Source organism: Phyllobates terribilis, unplaced genomic scaffold (assembly GCF_046119375.1).
Source record: "Phyllobates terribilis strain yellow unplaced genomic scaffold, ASM4611937v1 Scaffold_5__5_contigs__length_657084704, whole genome shotgun sequence".
Classification (NCBI taxonomy): domain Eukaryota; kingdom Metazoa; phylum Chordata; class Amphibia; order Anura; family Dendrobatidae; genus Phyllobates; species Phyllobates terribilis.
Genome location: NW_027362765.1, coordinates 79356593 through 79374299, shown reverse-complemented (window position 1 = coordinate 79374299; position 17707 = coordinate 79356593). Strand labels below are relative to the sequence as shown.

Here is a 17707-nt window from a genome sequence, read left to right as displayed (position 1 = left end):
TGCGTCTCCGGTGTGCGGGTCGATCTCTTGTGTCTTTGGTGTGTGGGGGGGTGGCCTTGTGTCTTTGGTGTACGGGCGGACCTTGCGTCTCTGGTGTATGTGGGGGGGGGGACCTTGCGTCTCTGGTGTGCGGGGGGGGACCTTGCGTCTCTGGTGTGCGGGGGGGGGACCTTGCGTCTCTGGTGTGCGGGGGGGGGGGGACCTTGCGTCTCTGGTGTGCGGGGGGGGGGGCCTTGCGTCTCTGGTGTGCGGGGGGGGGGGGACCTTGCGTCTCTGGTGTGCGGGGGGGGGGGACCTTGCGTCTCTGGTGTGCGGGGGGGGGGGCCTTGCGTCTCTGGTGTGCGGGGGGGGGGGGACCTTGCGTCTCTGGTGTGTGCGGGGGGGCGGGACCTTGCGTCTCTGGTGTGTGCGGGGGGGCGGACCTTGCGTCTCTGGTGTGCGGGGGGGGCGGACCTTGCGTCTCTGGTGTGCGGGGGGGGGGAGCTTGCGTCTCTGGTGTGCGGGGGGGGAGCTTGCGTCTGGTGTGCGGGGGGGGAGCTTGCATCTCTGGTATGTGGGGGGCAGGACCTTGCGTGTCTGATGTGCGGTGGGGGGACCTTGCGTGTCTGATGTGCGGGGGGACGGGACCTTGCGTCTCTGGGGGGTGGGGGGGACCTTGCGTGTCTGATGTGCGGGGGGGGGGACCTTGCGTCTCTGGGGGGGAACCTTGCGTCTCTGGTGTGCGGGGGTGGACCTTGCGTCTCTGGGGGGTGGGGGGACCTTGCGTGTCTGATGTGCGGGGGGGGGGACCTTGCGTCTCTGGGGGGTGGGGGGACCTTGCGTGTCTGATGTGCGGGGGGTTATCTTGCGTCTCTGGTGTGCGGGGGGGGGGGGATCTTGCGTCTCTGATGTGCGGGGTGGGGACCTTGCGTCTCTGGTGTGCGGGGGGGGACCTTGCGTCTCTGGTGTGCGGGGGGGACCTTGCGTCTCTGGTGTGCGGGGGGGGAGACCTCGCGTCTTTGATGTGTGCGGGGGGGGGACCTTGCGTCTCTGGGGGGTGGGGGGACCTTGCGTGTCTGATGTGCGGGGGGGGGACCTTGTCTCTGGGGCGTGGGGTGGACCTTGCGTGTCTGATGTGTGGGGGGGATCTTGCGTCTCTGGTGTGCAGGGGGGGGGCCTTGCGTGTCTGCTGTGCGGGGGGGGATCTTGCGTCTCTGGTGTGCGGAGGGGGGACCTTGCGTCTCTGGTGTGCGGGGTGGGGGACCTCGCGTCTGGTGTGCGGGTGGGGGGACCTAGCGTCTGGTGTGCGGGTGGGGGGACCTCGCGTCTGGTGTGCGGGTGGGGGGACCTTGCGTCTTTGGTGTGTACGGGGGGGGGGACCTTGCGTCTCTGGTGTGTGTGGGGGGGACCTTGCGTCTTTGGTGTGCGGGGGGGAGGGACCTCGCGTCTTTGGTGTGTGCGGGGGGGACCTCGTGTCTTTGGTGTGTGCGGGGGGGGACCTTGCGTCTCTGGTGTGTGTGGGGGGGACCTTGCGTCTTTGGTGTGCGGGGGGGGTCCTCGCGTCTCTGGTGTGCGGGGATCATGTGTGTTCACTTAGCCACACATTATAAAACTCCCCATTGGGCCAGTATAAGACTTCTTCCGTGAAATCCACATCTTTCCCACTGTGCAGCCCATGGGAAACCTGCAGCCCCACCTCGCCTTCCGTTGCCATTGGGGGGCTTCCTAGTTTCCTGTAAATGCCCCCGGATTAAGCGTTACAGGTTGGGGACAGGTGCAGCTTTTGTGGCCGGTCTCTTGGCCTTTGATGCTGGCCCTGTCCCTCCAGTGGAGGCCGGGCCCCCTCCTCCTCGGCCCCTGTGTCCACATGTTGCTGTCCGTCTGGCAGCAGCATCTGTAATGCGGTCAGTCTCCTGGCTAATGCTCGGTTTAGGGGGCTGCAGAGAGGAGGGAGCAGATTTAATGTATAGAGACATATCAGGTTGTCCGGATTAGTGGCCTGTGATTACGGGTAATGCCCGATGGGACATACTGGGTCGCTGAATGTTACTGTGTTATGGGCTCATTTTGAAGTTTCTGTCCTAATACTTCTCACAGGTGAGGGTTTGTTACAATGTACCCAGTCATGACAATCCTGTGCTGCTGATGTGTTTAGGATTGTTTAAACTGGTGACAATTGGCACAAACCCTCAGCTGTGAGAAGTATGGGGTCAAGATGTGGTTACGTTCACAGCAAGCAGAGGTCTTGAAGATGATGACTTGAGTCACTTAGAATATAATTGCAGAATTTTTCTTCACTTCAGATCTTGAGTTCATCTCTGACTGATATCGAAACCACCGGTTACGATAAGTGTGCCAGGAACAGGCATGGTTCAGGGGGCCGGGCACCGCGGATGGTATCTCCAACAGATCAGGTTGTGACCTCAGATAGAAACCAGATGAAACGCAAATGCGACAAAAGGAAGCAGCGAGAAAGATTCTGCAGATTTGTTTCATTGGGGTTTTTTCTTAAAGGGACACCCACCGTATTAGAGTTTTAGGATTCATTCTTCCTAATCTTTGGCTCTAAAACTGGTGGTGTATGAAGTGTGGTTGAAATCCTCCATTCTTTACACTGCAGGTATGGAAACAAAATGAATACTTTTTATATTCTGGCCAATCAACAGTAGATTTTGAGTTCCTTTTAAGGGGGAGCTCCTAGACGCTTTGGAAAGTCCTCCAACATACATTTTGTTTCTCAGAAGCTGTTGCCTGGATACACTTTACTGATTGGAGAAGAGCTGCAGTGTAAAGCAAAGCCCATTTATATCTGTGACTTAGTCTGTGGTAGTCTGATCTTCCAACGTTCAGTTTGTCCAACACCCCCCATGTTTTACACTGCAGCTCTGCTTGTTCTGATTGGCTGCTGTGTATAAGCAAAAGCTCGGCTGCAGGTCAGAGCACTTTAGAGTTGGTTCCTGCTTCATATAGAGTGAGGAGAATGAGTTTCAATAAGGTCGAGGTCATTATAATTGATAAGCTCCAACAGCGTGTGTGGACCCATCTGGTTCGTGGAGAGTGCTGGGGGGGGTGGATGAGGCGCGTCGAGAGTGCTTGGGGGGGGGGGGGGTGGATGAGGCGCGTCGAGAGTGCTTGGGGGGGTGGATGAGGCGCGTCGAGAGTGCTTGGGGGGGTGGATGAGGCGCGTCGAGAGTGCTTGGGGGGGTGGATGAGGCGCGTCGAGAGTGCTGGGGGGGGTGAGGCGCGTCGAGAGTGCTTGGGGGGGGTGGATGAGGCGCGTCGAGAGTGCTGGGGGGGTGAGGCGCGTCGAGAGTGCTGTGGGGGGGGTGAGGCGCGTCGAAAGTGCTGGGGTGGGGATGGGGGAGGAGTCATCAGGCGCATTGAGAGTGCAGGGTTCAGACATGTCAGGATCCCGGGGGATCAGGCACGTCGAGTGTGTGCTGGGATCAAACTTCTCGGGATTCCAGGGGGATCAGGTGTGTTCACTTAGCCTACATTGTATAACATCCTCCTGGGACAGTGAAAACCCATCTTTCCCATCATCTGGAGCCCATGGGAAACCCCGACCCTTTCTCGCTTGCCTTTACTGTTCGTGGGCTTCGTCATCCATTGTAAATGCTGCTAAGATTGACCAACCCCGGCTGGTTCAGGGGGGAGCCAAGCTGTCGTCCAAGGCTCCTGGCGAATGCCCAGAGGCCACTTAGACAGAAGCCGGGAGGAAGACAGGTTCTTCCTACACTTTGACATTGAGGGCCTTCTGAGTGTCTGCGGCTCTTCTCCTATCTTGGAGACTTTGGGAAGGGCAGTATCCCCTCCCAGCTTTCCCTCCTCTCCATGTCCCAGTTTCCAGTGCTCGGCACAGATCCCTCTATATTGTGGCTCTCGTCATCCTCATTCAGGCCAGGCTTGGAGAGGACTTGTCAGTCGGCCCAGCGCCAAGGGTGAGCTGGAGAAGATTTTGGCAAAAACAATTCCTGCTTTGGGTGGCACCAGGCCAGTGAAACAATTAACTAGTTCACTGCTGACACTCAGTGCAGAGGACATGTTGTCAGTCAGCGCTTCTCTGGACGTGCGCAGCATTACAAATGACTACACCCCTTTAATTAGCCGATAAATAGGGAGCACCCCTGCCAAGCATCTCTGAATCACTGCGGAATGAATTCCTCTCTCCGTTTCACACTTAGGAATTCTCGAAAGACACGGAAATCCAGATGTTAATGGATCATCATGGGAAAAGCTTCTGGTCACTGCTGGATAGTGTGGAGTGAAGAGGATCATTGTAATGGGCAATGATCAGGCATCTGTATAACCCTTGGATTTTTGGTTAGGAGACTAAAATGCTAAGGTTGGAAGGGAATCCAGAAGGATATAGCATTGGGGCCAACAGACTGAATTGCCATGGGCTTGGTTCCTATAACCTCTAGTGTTTTGGTAATGGTCCTGCAGGCCTGAGGGCTCTGTTAATGCACCCTCAGGTTTGAGGGCTCTGGTGATGGGGGCCAAAAGACTGGAAGACTTTGCTAATGCAGCCATTAGACTTTGGTAATTGATCCAGAATCCCATCCCAGAGGGCTTTGGTTATGAGGCCAGCAGACTGGAGATGTTGGTAACGAGTTCAGCAGACTTGAGGTCAGCATGCTTGTGGTATTTAATAATGAAGCCAATAGACTGGAGTTTTGGTAATGGGACCAGCAGTCTAAAGATAATTGAGTCAGCAGGCTGGAAGGGTTTGGTTAGGAGGCCAGCAGGCCGATGGGCATTGATAATGGGGTCAGCTTATTAGATATTAGAAAGCCTACTACAATATTGGGGATCTCTTAGATTGGCACACTCCGTAACCTCGTAGCATAAAGTCCTGATTAGTGGCCCACGTGGCATTTTGCTCACATAACCCCCCCCCCCTCTTCTCAGACATTTGTTTCCAATTATGGATACTTCCTTCCTACCTAAACCCATCACCGTTCATTATGGGGTTAACCTACATTAATATCCGCAGTCAAATCCAACAACCAGCCTGAAGTGGATCCACTTACAACATCCTCCTTCTAAGGCCAGACTTAAGTGCCCGGCCCGGGAATCGTAGTAAGATCAGGAAATGAAACTTCTCATCTGAGGATCAACATCTGAAGGAATAAACCCACTAGGTCTTCTAATCTCTTGATAAGACAAGCGTCTCCTTCGTGCTAAGACCAGACAAGGCGCAGAGGAGTCACATTATAGCATTTCTTCTAGAATAGAATGGCGGCTTTTCTATCTTGGCCAGCTCTTGAGTAGAGTTTGTTGACCTTCCGAGCTCTGCTCTGGTGAATCTCACAAGCCCTGACAGTCTTCAGCACAAGTCTCTCTCCTAGAAGATTGTTTAGACCAGAAGCTGTTGTAGCAAACCCTCGGTTGTAAGACGTATTAGGGCGTCCCACCCATTTGGTTATTTGGAACTGGTTTTTAGTTATAGAATTTTTCGGCAACCAATCTGCCACATGTGGATATATCTTTACACCTACAATATCCACTTAGGTGGCTTGGGTCTCCTTGGGTATTAGACCAAGCCTTATATCGTTTGATGTCCTTTAAGTTGGTTTGGTGGTTCCTTGGGTATTATGCCCAATCCACCACTGATGTTTTTTTTTGGATGGCCTGAGGCCTCCTTGTGTATTGGCCAAGCCCATCTCAGGACTGATTTTCAGTTGTAAAATTTTTCGCAACCTATCTGCCACCTGTGGCTATACATTTTATGCCTTAGATTTCCTCTCCGGTGTCTTGGAGTCTCTTGGGTATTAGACAAGCCTTACAGCTCAGATGTCCTCCTAGGCGTCTTGGGCCTCCTTGGATATTAGACCAAGCCTTATAGCTCTGATGTCCTCTTAGGTGGCTTTGGCCTCCTTGGGTATGAGGCCCAGCCCACCACTGATGTCTTCTTAGATTGTCCTGGGGCCTCCTTATCTATTGGTACAAGCTCACCTTGGGACTGATTTTCAGTTTAAATTGCTTGAGGTCTCCTTGGGTATTCTTCAAAGTGTTTTGTCCATCGTCACTGCTGCGATGAGTGCTCCCCTTGGTGTCTTCATCGAACAGGTGTTAGAATGTCCCGTTTATTGAATCTGCAATTCTGCGCCCTCCCGAGACATTCGTAACAATGGACAAGGAAGTATTCAGCCCAATCCTTTAGAAAAGTTCCGCGCACTCGACCATCCGTGAGGCCCATCGTGATCCCGGCCCTTAAGTCTCATCCCATTAAGCAAACAGAGATATTTCAGCTCTTCAGGAGAAATGAGGCGCGTCGCTTTTCATCTTCTTAGAGGAAATGTGGCGAACGTTGGTGAACAAGGATCTCTTCCGTGCTGTGGACCTGGTGTGTAGGGAGCGGGATGGTGGGGGGGTCGCTGCTATAGAAATGACAAGAGACCAAAGACATTCTTGTGAAATGCAGGAACACCTGCAAACATTGCTAATCCCCATATTCCCCCAGTGATCTGCACCACTATTGTAGTCCTGACTCACCCATTCATGTTATCTAACTCGTCCTTATATTTTAGGTTAGTCCTCCTTGCCCCTTATTCTTCTTTTTGGTGGTCCACATTTCTCATGGATGCCAGTGGGCATAGCCAGGAACTACGGAGCAGGAGCAGCTTATTAGAGGCACTGCACCCCGGGTAATAAGTGGGAGATGCTCCATGGTGTCTCTATGCTAAAACCTGGACAATGTTGTCCTGTGTGGATAGCACATGATTAAGTGAATAAACCTATTTATCTCATTATAATATGAGCACAGTGTGGTGGTATTTGCATACTGAATAGCACTATTATTTATGGTAATACTATGCAGGCACTGTATGACACGATTATTCATGTGTAGTATATGGGCACAGTGTGGTATAGTAAAGTGTAGTATGTGCACACCGAATGGTGGTATTTTGGCACTGTGTATGGTGTTGTATATGATATGTGTAGTATGTGGGTACTCTATAGAGTTATTCATTTGTTGTTTGTAGGCACTGTATGGTGGTGCTATTCATGTGTAGTATGGGCACTGTATGGCGCTGCGCTGTTAGTCATGTGTACTTTGTTGGCTCTGTATGGTATTATCTTGGCACTGCATGGTATAATTCATGTATAGAATGTTGCCACTATTCATGTGTAGTATGTGGACTCTGTATGGTGGTATTTTGCCGCTATATGGTATTATTCATGTGTGATATGTGGGTACAGTATGGTACTATCCGTGTGTAGTATGTGGGCATCATATATGGAGCTATTGTTTGTGTAGCCTGTGGGTACGGTGTTATTTTAGCACTATTTTGCTATTCATGTGTAGTATGTGGGCACTGTATGGGGCTATTTGTGTATTATGTGGACACTGGCGCTATTATTTGTGTAGTATGTGGGCACTGACTTTATGGCGCTATTTGTGTAGTATGTGGGCACTGTATGGCGCTATTTGTGTAGTATGTGGGCACTGTATGGCGCTATTATTTGTCTAGTATGTGGGCACTGTATGGCGCTATTATTTATGTCTAGTATGTGGGCACTGTATGGAGCTATTTGTCTAGTATGTGGGCACTGTATGGCGCTATTATTTATGTCTAGTATGTGGGCACTGTATGGCGCTATTATTTATGTCTAGTATGTAGGCACTGTATGGCGCTATTTGGGTAGCATGTGGGCACTGTATGGCGCTATTTGGGTAGCATGTGGGCACTGTATGGTGCTATTTGGGTAGCATGTGGGCACTGTATGGTAGTATGTGGGCACTGTATGGCACTATTTGAGCAGGCAGAGGTTGCCCATACTCTGTCAGGGATCCCACCTTTCCTCTATATTTGATGATCTTTCGGACACAGCATTGACGTCTCGCCGCGCTCCCTTTGCCTTGGTTCAGTGCGCAGTTTTCGGGACGCGTGCGGTTCCTCGGAGAGCGGGGGCTCTGTGTATATTTTGTTTTCTTCTCACCCATCTGATCTCTGTAGAGCAGATGTTGACAATTACGAGGGGAACAGAGGCCGCTCTGTGGTCGGCCGGCCGGGCCTGCTGCACGTGGGCCGGCGGAGACGCAAGGCGGTAACTGCTTCCTGTCAGCACGGCTGGGTGACAGTGCTACAAGAGGGGGCTGTGGACCCACACCCTCTAACAAAGTCCCTCTTGTGATCCCTTACCCCCACTCCCTAAAAATATATAAAGGGGGATGGATTAACCCCTTCAGCGTCTCCATAGACTTTGATTCAGTCACACACAGATTTCTACAAATTCTGTATAGTGAAGCTCCTATCTGTGCCCACAGGGGCATGGCTATTATTCCGCTTTCCCAGTGCCGGCGGGGGCATATCCATTACCCAGTGCCGGCGGGGGCAAATCCATTACCCAGTGCCCACAGTACCAATGGGGGCTTGGCTATTAGGCAGCTTTCCCCGTATCCCCAAGAGCACTGCTGTGTCTGTGGGGGCTTGTTGGGTGGTCTTTTCTGTCTTGTTTTGTACGAGGCCACTTGCTTTGTGAAGGGCAAAGGTTGATGATTAAGCCTGAGGTTAAATGACCGTGATCAGCGGGAGTCTCACTTAAAGGGGCGGTGGCTTCTTCTGAGGAGTAATTAGTAGCTATGAGGTCTGGGGGTGTCACCCATTACTCACATCCTTTATATTCACCAATGTGTTGTTTTTTTTTTGTATAAACCAAAGCAAAGAGAAATCTTACCCCTCAGTCATCTCCTCGTGTTAACAAAGTCTCCCTTGGGGTACATCACCCACCTTCTATACATATGTGACAAATATAATGTCCATGTCCGGCCTTTCTATATCCAGAGTTGCCCCATACTCCTATTTTGGGTAATGGGAAGTATTTTTGCAGCTGGTTGGTCAGAAAGAGGAAGGAGCGGACAGGCCTGCGGTTTATTAATCTGTTACGAGAGGATGGAAAGTCCCTGATGATGGTAATAACGCCGACCATCCTCACACTAATACATGATGAGCAGAGACCCGTCCATCATTAGACACTTAGGGTAATGACACCGACACTCGGGGTACGGGATATTGACGCCGACACTCGGGGTACGGGATAATGACGCCGACACTCGGGGCACAGGATGCCGACACTCGGGGTATGGGCTGATGGCGCCGACACTCGGGGTACGGGCTGATGGCACGCTCACATTTAGTCCTGTACCCCTGGTGTACCTCCACATATACCATGACCTTTCCCTGATGTAATGGACACCTCACTGCTTGTGTGCATGTGGGGGTTCTCCGCTGCCATCTTGCTTCTTGTGTGTTGCGGCTGGGGATGGAGCGCTGTGTTACTGGGCAGCCGGGTGAACTCATTCTCCAGAACTGTATTTTCTGACTCCTTTCTCTGCCACTACCATATTATTTCACTGGTGGATCAGCAGTCACATACGACGTCCAAATGCTGAGATTATGGGGAGTTTCACATCTATAAGTGGCAGCAAAATGCAAGAAAATGAACCGCAGAGATGTAAAGTCCACCTTCGTGTGTTACTGTCTGCTGAGTTGAAGCATCTAATCCTATCATCTGTGATACTGCCTCCTGGTTTAATCTTCTTCCTTCACCATGTCTTCGGTCACAAAACTGGTGTTGATGACAATGGGTGCAAATTTGGGTGAAGCTCATGGCTGTGACAGATCCCAGTATCATAGGACTCCACTGATGCCTCTTTACTGGGGTTCCGCATGGTATAAAGATGGCAGCTCTTTACAAGTTTCCATCTTTACCAGTACCTGTGTTGGGGTGGTCTATCCATCATCTACTCATAGCCAGGCTGGGTAGTCCATGAGGACTAACTCTTATCACAGGCAGAGTTGTGGAAAGTAAGTGGACGGGTCCATGGGCACAGTAATGTCTTCTGGTATCGAAGACCAGATCTTTGAATATATAGAAATAGCTATGTTCCATTAATGGAGGGGGAAGTGATCCCCACTGTTGTTACATGAGTGTTGCGTGATCTGCTGCTAATATTTTATAAGAAGCTGATCCTAATGAATCAGGAACTGACTTATAAAGAAGGAAATGTGGAAACTTCTTTGTACTGAGAACATTTGATCCTTGTTCTGAGATGCCATCGGTGAGGTGACGCATTCTGGCTAAAGCTGGAGTTCATGTACTATTGGGGGCTCCAATATCTTAAATGGCAAAGGGTTAAATTAAACATGCCTCCCCTGACCTGGTTGTGCCTTTCTATAGGACTGGAGGCAGTGGAGGTCTACCTGGGATATTTAGTAGAGGGTCACTTGGTCCTGGTTTTCATCTGAGCCTTAATCTCCCTTTTCATGTACATCAAGATGCTTAAACCAAAAACAAGACATGGAGAAACCCAAGATGTACAACCCAAGCATCACATGCTGAAGAAAAAGAAAGGATGGACCCAAAGCCCACACATTACTTTGCAAACTACACCAAAGCAAAGAGGGACACCAATGACCTTGCAAATATGTGCACTAAAAACTATGCTAAGGGTTATACAAGGGAGAACTGAGTGATGCCCAAAGACTGCACTAAGAGATTTACCAAAGATTACGCTATCAATAGTCTTTAGTATGCCACTTGACTTAGTCTTTGGTACATTTCTAAGATATTCATTAAGGACAATGCTGTGAGGGTCATCAAAAACTAAGTCAAGAGGTGCATCAACGATTACACCAAGATCATCTAATGTCTAAGTAATAAAGTCCACCAAAGATTATACTAAGAGATTGACCAAGGTTTACATCAAGAGGTACACCAAACACTATACAAAGAGATTCACCAGGTGCTAAGGCAAGAGGTAACTCAACGATTATGCCAAGAGGTACACTAATGTCTGTCAGGGAGTCCACCAAAGACTACTGTATACTAAGTCCATGTGCAGATGTTCTGTATTTGGTGAGTAAGCCAAAACCAGGAGTTGAACACTGAAACTAAAAGTATAATAGAAATGTGCACCACTTCATTTTTTTTTACCCACTCCTGGTTTTGGCTTACATTTATTGAGGTAAAAAATCTCCCCCAACGTGTGCACATGGCCTTAGAGATTGCTCTTTGGTGGACCTCTTGATGTAGTCCTTAGTCACACGAACTTATTGATGAGTCTCTTTGCGTAGTGTTTGACCATGGTCTACATCAAGAAGGTCAATAAAAACTACACCAAGAAGTTAACCAATGAGTTTGGTGGACTTCTAGACTTAGTTCTTGCTGAATTTCTTTGTGTAGTGATTGACCAAGGTCTAAAGGCCCCGTCACACTTAGCGACTCTGCAACGATCCCGACAACGATACGACCTGTCAGGGATTCTTGCTGCGTCGCTATGTGGTCGCTGGTGAGCTGTCAAACAGGCAGGCTCACCACCATGTCCTGCTCCTGGTTACCAGCCTGCTGAAGCAGGAGCAGGCTGGTAACCATGATAAACATCGGATTACTAGGGGCACACGCGCACCTAGTAACCTGTTGTTTATCATGGTTACCGCTCACTTTAGCAGGCTCTTAACCTGTCAAGATGTCCACCAAGACTAAACTTACAGATTTATTTATTATGCTTTGCTTATATAGTGGCATCATATTCCGCAGCGTTTTACAGACTTTGTGAGTCCCAATGGGGACAGCGATGATGAGGACAATCTAAATTCCCTATCGGTATGTCTTTTTGAGTGTGTGAAGAAACCAGAGAACCTGGAGGAGACCCACGCAAACATGGGGAGAACATACAAACTCCTTGCAGGTTGTCCTTGGTGGGATTTGAACCCAGGACCCCAGGGCTTCAAAGCAACAGTGCTAACCACTGACCCCCGTGCTGCCCAATTCAACATGGACTATCTAAAGATGCACACCAAAGATTACCCGATAAACCAAAAATATATATAGATGCACATCAAACACTGCACGAGGAGGTAAGCCAAAGACCACAAAGAGGTCCACTAAAGACTCCTCCAAGAGGTCCACCAAAGACTAAATCTAGACCTGCACCAAGGAGCACATAGAATCTTCTATCACTTTGGTTTCTTGTCATGTTCTGGCTCCAGTTGTCACGTCTCTTTATGTCGGTGACTTGGTGTATCGTCACATAGACTGTGGTGGGGTGATTGTGTATCGGTACGCCGGCGGTGTGACAGCAGCACAGAGGGGAGCAGGGTTTAGATTTGCAATGGAGCAGAAATTACTCACAGCTCTATAAATAAATCCAACCATTTCCTTCATTGAGAAATATGAAGAGAGAACAGAACGTGGCTTGTTCTCCGGAGGGCAATGTGTGGCCGACGTGTGCGGAGATTAACCCCTCCAGCCAATAAGACCAATAAGTCGACAGACTTATCCCAAGTGGGGATTGTGTGTCCTCTCCATGCTTCCACAAAAGGGACTATGTATGATATACACTGTGGCCCTTACCCAGCATGCACCAGTCTATAGATTTAGTAAGAGTGCTGCTCATGTATCTAACTCTGTGTCTAAGCCTATCATGTGTAGTACTGTCTGCTGAGCTGTGTACGGAGTGTTCACGGTCTCAGTAATGTGTTGTGTGGCTGGAGATCAGCGTGAATCTACGCCCCTTTTCTCCGCTTATATGATCGCCATCTTCCGGTGTTGCTGGATCTCGGAGCTGCTACCTCTGTGCAGTTGTCGCTGAGTTGGCACAGTGGGTTCTGGGAGGCCCCCACATCCTGTTATTTGTGGTGCGGTGCCAGGACCCCCTGATCCAGGTGCAGGTGTGCTCTGACCCTCCGCCGCCTGCTCCATTCTCCAGCATTGTGAAAGTGAAAGCTGAGGGTGGAGAGGATGTGCGGGGGCGCTATATCCCCCATTATCACAAGGAAAACTTCCTGTACTCAAGACAATGAGGCTGGCGGCAGCTGTAACCATTCACGTGCTCCATCCTGCGCCGCCGCTGGGCAATTCTCCATGTAATATATCTGGTGGTACTTACTGGTGATGTGCAAGGGTGCACAAGAAAGCATGAATAGTGTCTCCCCAAGAGCGCCCTGCATGAATAGTGCCAGCCCAAGAATGCCCTGCATGAGTAGTGGCAGCCCAAGAGCGCCCAGCATGAATACAGCCAGCGCAACAGCGCCCTGCATGAGTAGTGGCAGCCCAAGAGCGCCCTGCATGAGTAGTGGCAGCCCAAGAGCGCCCTGCATGAGTAGTGGCAGCCCAAGAGCGCCCTGCATGAGTAGTGGCAGCCCAAGAGCGCCCTGCATGAGTAGTGCCGGCCCAAGAGCGCCCTGCATGAGTAGTGCCGGCCCAAGAGCGCCCTGCATGAGTAGTGGCAGCCCAAGAGCGCCCTGCATGAGTAGTGGCAGCCCAAGAGCGCCCTGCATGAGTAGTGGCAGCCCAAGAGCGCCCTGCATGAGTAGTGGCAGCCCAAGAGCGCCCTGCATGAGTAGTGGCAGCCCAAGAGCGCCCTGCATGAATACTGCCAGCCCAAGAGGGCCCTGCATGAATACTGCCAGCCCAAGAGGGCCCTGCATGAATACTGCCAGCCCAAGAGGGCCCTGCATGAATTTTGCCAATTCAAGAGGGCCCTGCATGAATAGTGCCACTGTAAGAGTGCCTTGCATGAAGTGCCAGGTCAAGAGTGCCCTGCATGAGTAGTGCAAGCCCAAGAGTGCCCTGCATGAATACTGCCAGCCCAAGAGTGCCCTGTATGAGTAGTGTCAGTGTATGAGCGGATTGCATGAGTATTGCCAGTGTATGAGCTCCCTGCATGTAGTGTCACGCCAAGAGTGGCCTGCATGAATACTGGCTTCAATAATACTTTGATGGCAGTAACACAGCACTCACTATAAAGGACCTTTGCTTTCTTCTGTAACTCCTAATTGGTAATCGTCTTCCATGATCCGTGCTATTATATCCTTAAATACTCTGTGCTGCTAAAAGAACTATGCTACTGGTATGTGACCCTCCTCATATACTCTGTAATGCTGGAAAGTATCTATACCGTATATATACAATGCTCAGTCTATGCTATACCACCAGATCAACTCACTCCTCTCAGAAATACTCTGTGCTGCTGGGAGAATACCCTGCCTCCTATCCTATGCACGTCCCTCTCCTTAATACTCTGTGTTGCTCTTAGCATTTAGCATTCACTTCTTCTAAAATACTCTGTCCTGCTGTTAGAATTGGGCTTTGAATTCCATTACTTGAAGCCATACGTGTTATGAACCTCAGATAAGTATCTTGTGTATTGACCTTCTCCATCTATTCATGGAAGAGTGAAAGTCATGACCTGATCATATTTTCATCCTTTTATATCTCGGTATCCCCCCCCCACACACACACACACACCACCCACATGTCTGGACCATTTTCTCCAGGGGACCACCAGAATCCAATAAAACTAATGCAAAACTGCTTGATTTCAATGGGCAGAGTATTAACAAGCATTTGTGATTCCTTCCATGTGATCTCTGCTCCTCATGGGCGGGTCTAGTGCTAAGACCACCCACATTCATTCTTTATTTTAATATTTAAAGGGGCTATGCAAACCAAAAACTACTTCTTCTTTTTTTTCAGTTCAGAATTTTTCTTCAGGTAATGAGATCCACCATGTTTGGATCTGGGCATTCTTACTTTGTGACAGTATTGTAGGAAGAGTTGTCATAGTCCCGCAAAATCCTTTTATGATCTACAGAACCCCACCCAATGTGAAAGATGACAAAGGCATCGCTTCCATCCTCCACCACCTCTCTAACGAACAACATAAAAATCCCTGCAGAGCATGAAGCCTGACCATGACCTTACGCCCGCCGCGATAGTAAAGCCGCTACCAGGCAACTAACAAATACAAGTTTACTGACGACCAAAGCAGAACAGAGAGTTTCTCTTTTTCCTTACACAATTGTGTGTTTTCTGTTTTTGCTGATTTGGCAGTGACTCAATGGTGTGTGCTAAGAGCTGAACTTTTCATTTCTTGCAAGGTGGCATGACTAAAAGCAAAAGCCCTGAAAAACAAAACCAGCCCTGCAAAATACAAAAAAAAAAACACCCTGTGTACAGCTAGAAATAATCCCGAGGAGGAGTCGTGCAGACTAACATTAGCTAATATTAACATTAGCAAATACATCCACTTAGAAATTTAGTATAGTTCTTCTGATTCACTATGTCTCTTTCCTCATGTGCAGGCATTGCAGGACCTTAGGTATCCATGGTTACGACCACTGATATAGTGACAGTTAGTTAGCTAGTGGTCATATCCATGGATACCTAAAGTCCTGCAATACCTGTACATGAAGATGAGACATATTGAATCAGAAGAACTATACTAAATTTCTAATTGGAGGCATTTACTAATATTATTATTACACCTACTACATATTGGGATAGGATCTTGGAGATGCGAATATCCCTTTAATCAGTGTATAATAACACCTTTGTAAATTTCTCAAGATCTGTGCTTGCGGTCAGGGCTTACCAGAGAGTATAGAGGACAAGAGCTGGGCCAGATTACCAGTCTCTGGATTATCAGACTGATATAGTATCAATAAGAGGGCCTTCTGCTCTTAAGGCCCCGTCTCACATAGCGATATCGCTAGCGAGATCGCTGCTGTGTCACGGTTTTGGTGACGCAACAGCGACCTCACCAGCGATGTCGCCATGTGTGACACTTTGCAGCGATCAGGCCCCTGCTGTGAGGTCGCTGATCGCTGCAAAGTGTCCTGGACCATTTTTTGGTCGTTGGCCTCCCGCTGGCCAGCACACATCGCTGTGTGTGACCAGTGGGACCAACGATCAGGCTGGTATCCATGGTAAACATCGGGTTACTAGGGGCACGCGCGCACTTAGTAACCCGCTGTTTACCATGGATACCACTCTGCTACTGTGCACGGGAGGTTACCGCTCACGGTAGCAGAGTCGTATCCATGATAAACATCGGGTTACTAAGTGCGCGTGTGCCCCTAGTAACCCGATGTTTATCATGGATACGGCTCTGCTAAGGTGAACGGTAACCTCCCGCGCACCGTAGCAGAGTGGTATCCATGGTAAACATCGGGTTACTAGGGGCACACGCGCACTTAGTAACCCGATGTTTATCATGGTTGCGAGCCTGCTCCTGCTTCAGCAGGCTGGTAACCAGGAGCAGGACATCGTGGAAAGATTCTTTCCACGATGTCGCTGCTCCCCTGATCGCTGGTGAGCCTGCCTGTTTGACAGCTCACCAGCGATGTATTAGCGATGCAGCAACGATCCCTGACAGGTCGTATCGTTGTCGGGATCGCTGCTGCATCGCTTAGTGTGACGGGGCCTTTAGGCAAGTACCTGGTAGCCCTGAGCTGGATCATGAGAGTTGTACTCCAGGTTAATGGAGGTGATAAATGGATGTAAATGAAGTTGGATGTGTCATCTGCTAATACAGGAAAGATATGGGTCATGCATGAGGTACAGGATGAGCAGTAATGTCTGCAGACACCGCACCACAACCCCCATGTTCGGCAACAGCAGCCACACAAAGGATATGTGCAATACCTAATGCTGGTTATGGGGGTATCCTTCCTAATTATAAACTGATGACACTCTGCACATTGTCAGACAGTAGAGTGGTGGACTATCCCTTTTAAATCATATTTTCTTTCTGCTGGGGGTGGGTCAGGATCAGGTGTATTTCCTGATCTCTGGGGATTGATGTGGTATGTCCCTTTTAAGATGTATTACCTGATCACCGGTGGGAATCCCCCCTTTAAATTGTATTCCCTGATTGCTAGGGGTCTATGTGGGCTATTCCTTTAAATTTCCTTATTTTTAAGGCATAGGTGCGAACTATTCCTTTAAATCGAATTTCTTGATTGCTGGAGGTTTATGTGGAATGTCCCTTTAAATTGCAATTTTACTGACGGCTGTTGAGGATGGGTCTGCCCCATTTTATTGTATTATCTGCCCCCTCTCCTTCGCCGGCGGCTCTTCACAGCTCTGTATATAGAGGTGCATGCCTCATATGTCACCCACAGATTTCCAGTTTTGAGATCCCTGCTTGCTGTCAATGAATGAAAACATTCTTGTAGATATCTAAAGTAATCTGACACTTGTTGATCTCAAATACATCCCCATTTTCAAGATCTTCAAGTCTTGCACACAACTTTGATGGAACTTAACAGCGAGGTCAAATATTTCATTATTGGACTCATTAGTCCCGACCACCTGCTGTCATGTTTTAGCACCATTTTTCCTGGTTAGTTGAGTCACTTGTCCTTGTTTCCATGTGGAAGTTTTGTGGGTTTTTTTGGCTGCAACTCTTCCTTGAGGACCACTTCTGACCAGACTTTTCTGACCAGTAGATGGATGTAGCTGGGTACCACTGGTTGCTGCCAGTTCTGAGTTGATGGCACTGCTGGACATCTTCCAATTTTGAAGGGAAGTAACCATGGTATGTCTTTCATCTGCTGCACTAAAAGTTTCCTTGCGTCTACGCTCCTCAACGTTATCCATTTCTTAGTGCTTCTTCAAAGGAGCTTGAATTGCGCATCTTGAAACCACAGTCTTTATTTTTGCCTGGGAGAGACCTCGCTGATGCAGTATAACTATCTTGTGTCTTGTGATCAGTCTTGGCTTGGTGTATGACCTGTGAAATGCAAATTGCCTCTTCAGAGAAAGAGGACTTGAACTCTATAGCGCCACCTACTGGAAGCAGCAATCCTACAAGTCACAATCAACCCTTTAACGAGTCATGCAATATAACTTAGGATAAAAACCAAATCAGAATCTCAATTTGACCTGTGAAATGAAACTATAATACAAGCCTCACCTTTGTAGCAGAAATTGT

The 17707-nt window shown here is 49.2% G+C and overlaps 1 protein-coding gene across 3 annotated transcripts in view; it reads left to right on the top strand.

Annotated features, from left to right (window-relative positions):
• Positions 1-17707, top strand: part of B3GNTL1 (UDP-GlcNAc:betaGal beta-1,3-N-acetylglucosaminyltransferase like 1) — a 213542-nt gene that overhangs the window by 76742 nt on the left and 119093 nt on the right. The gene's annotated exons all lie outside the window — the stretch shown is intronic.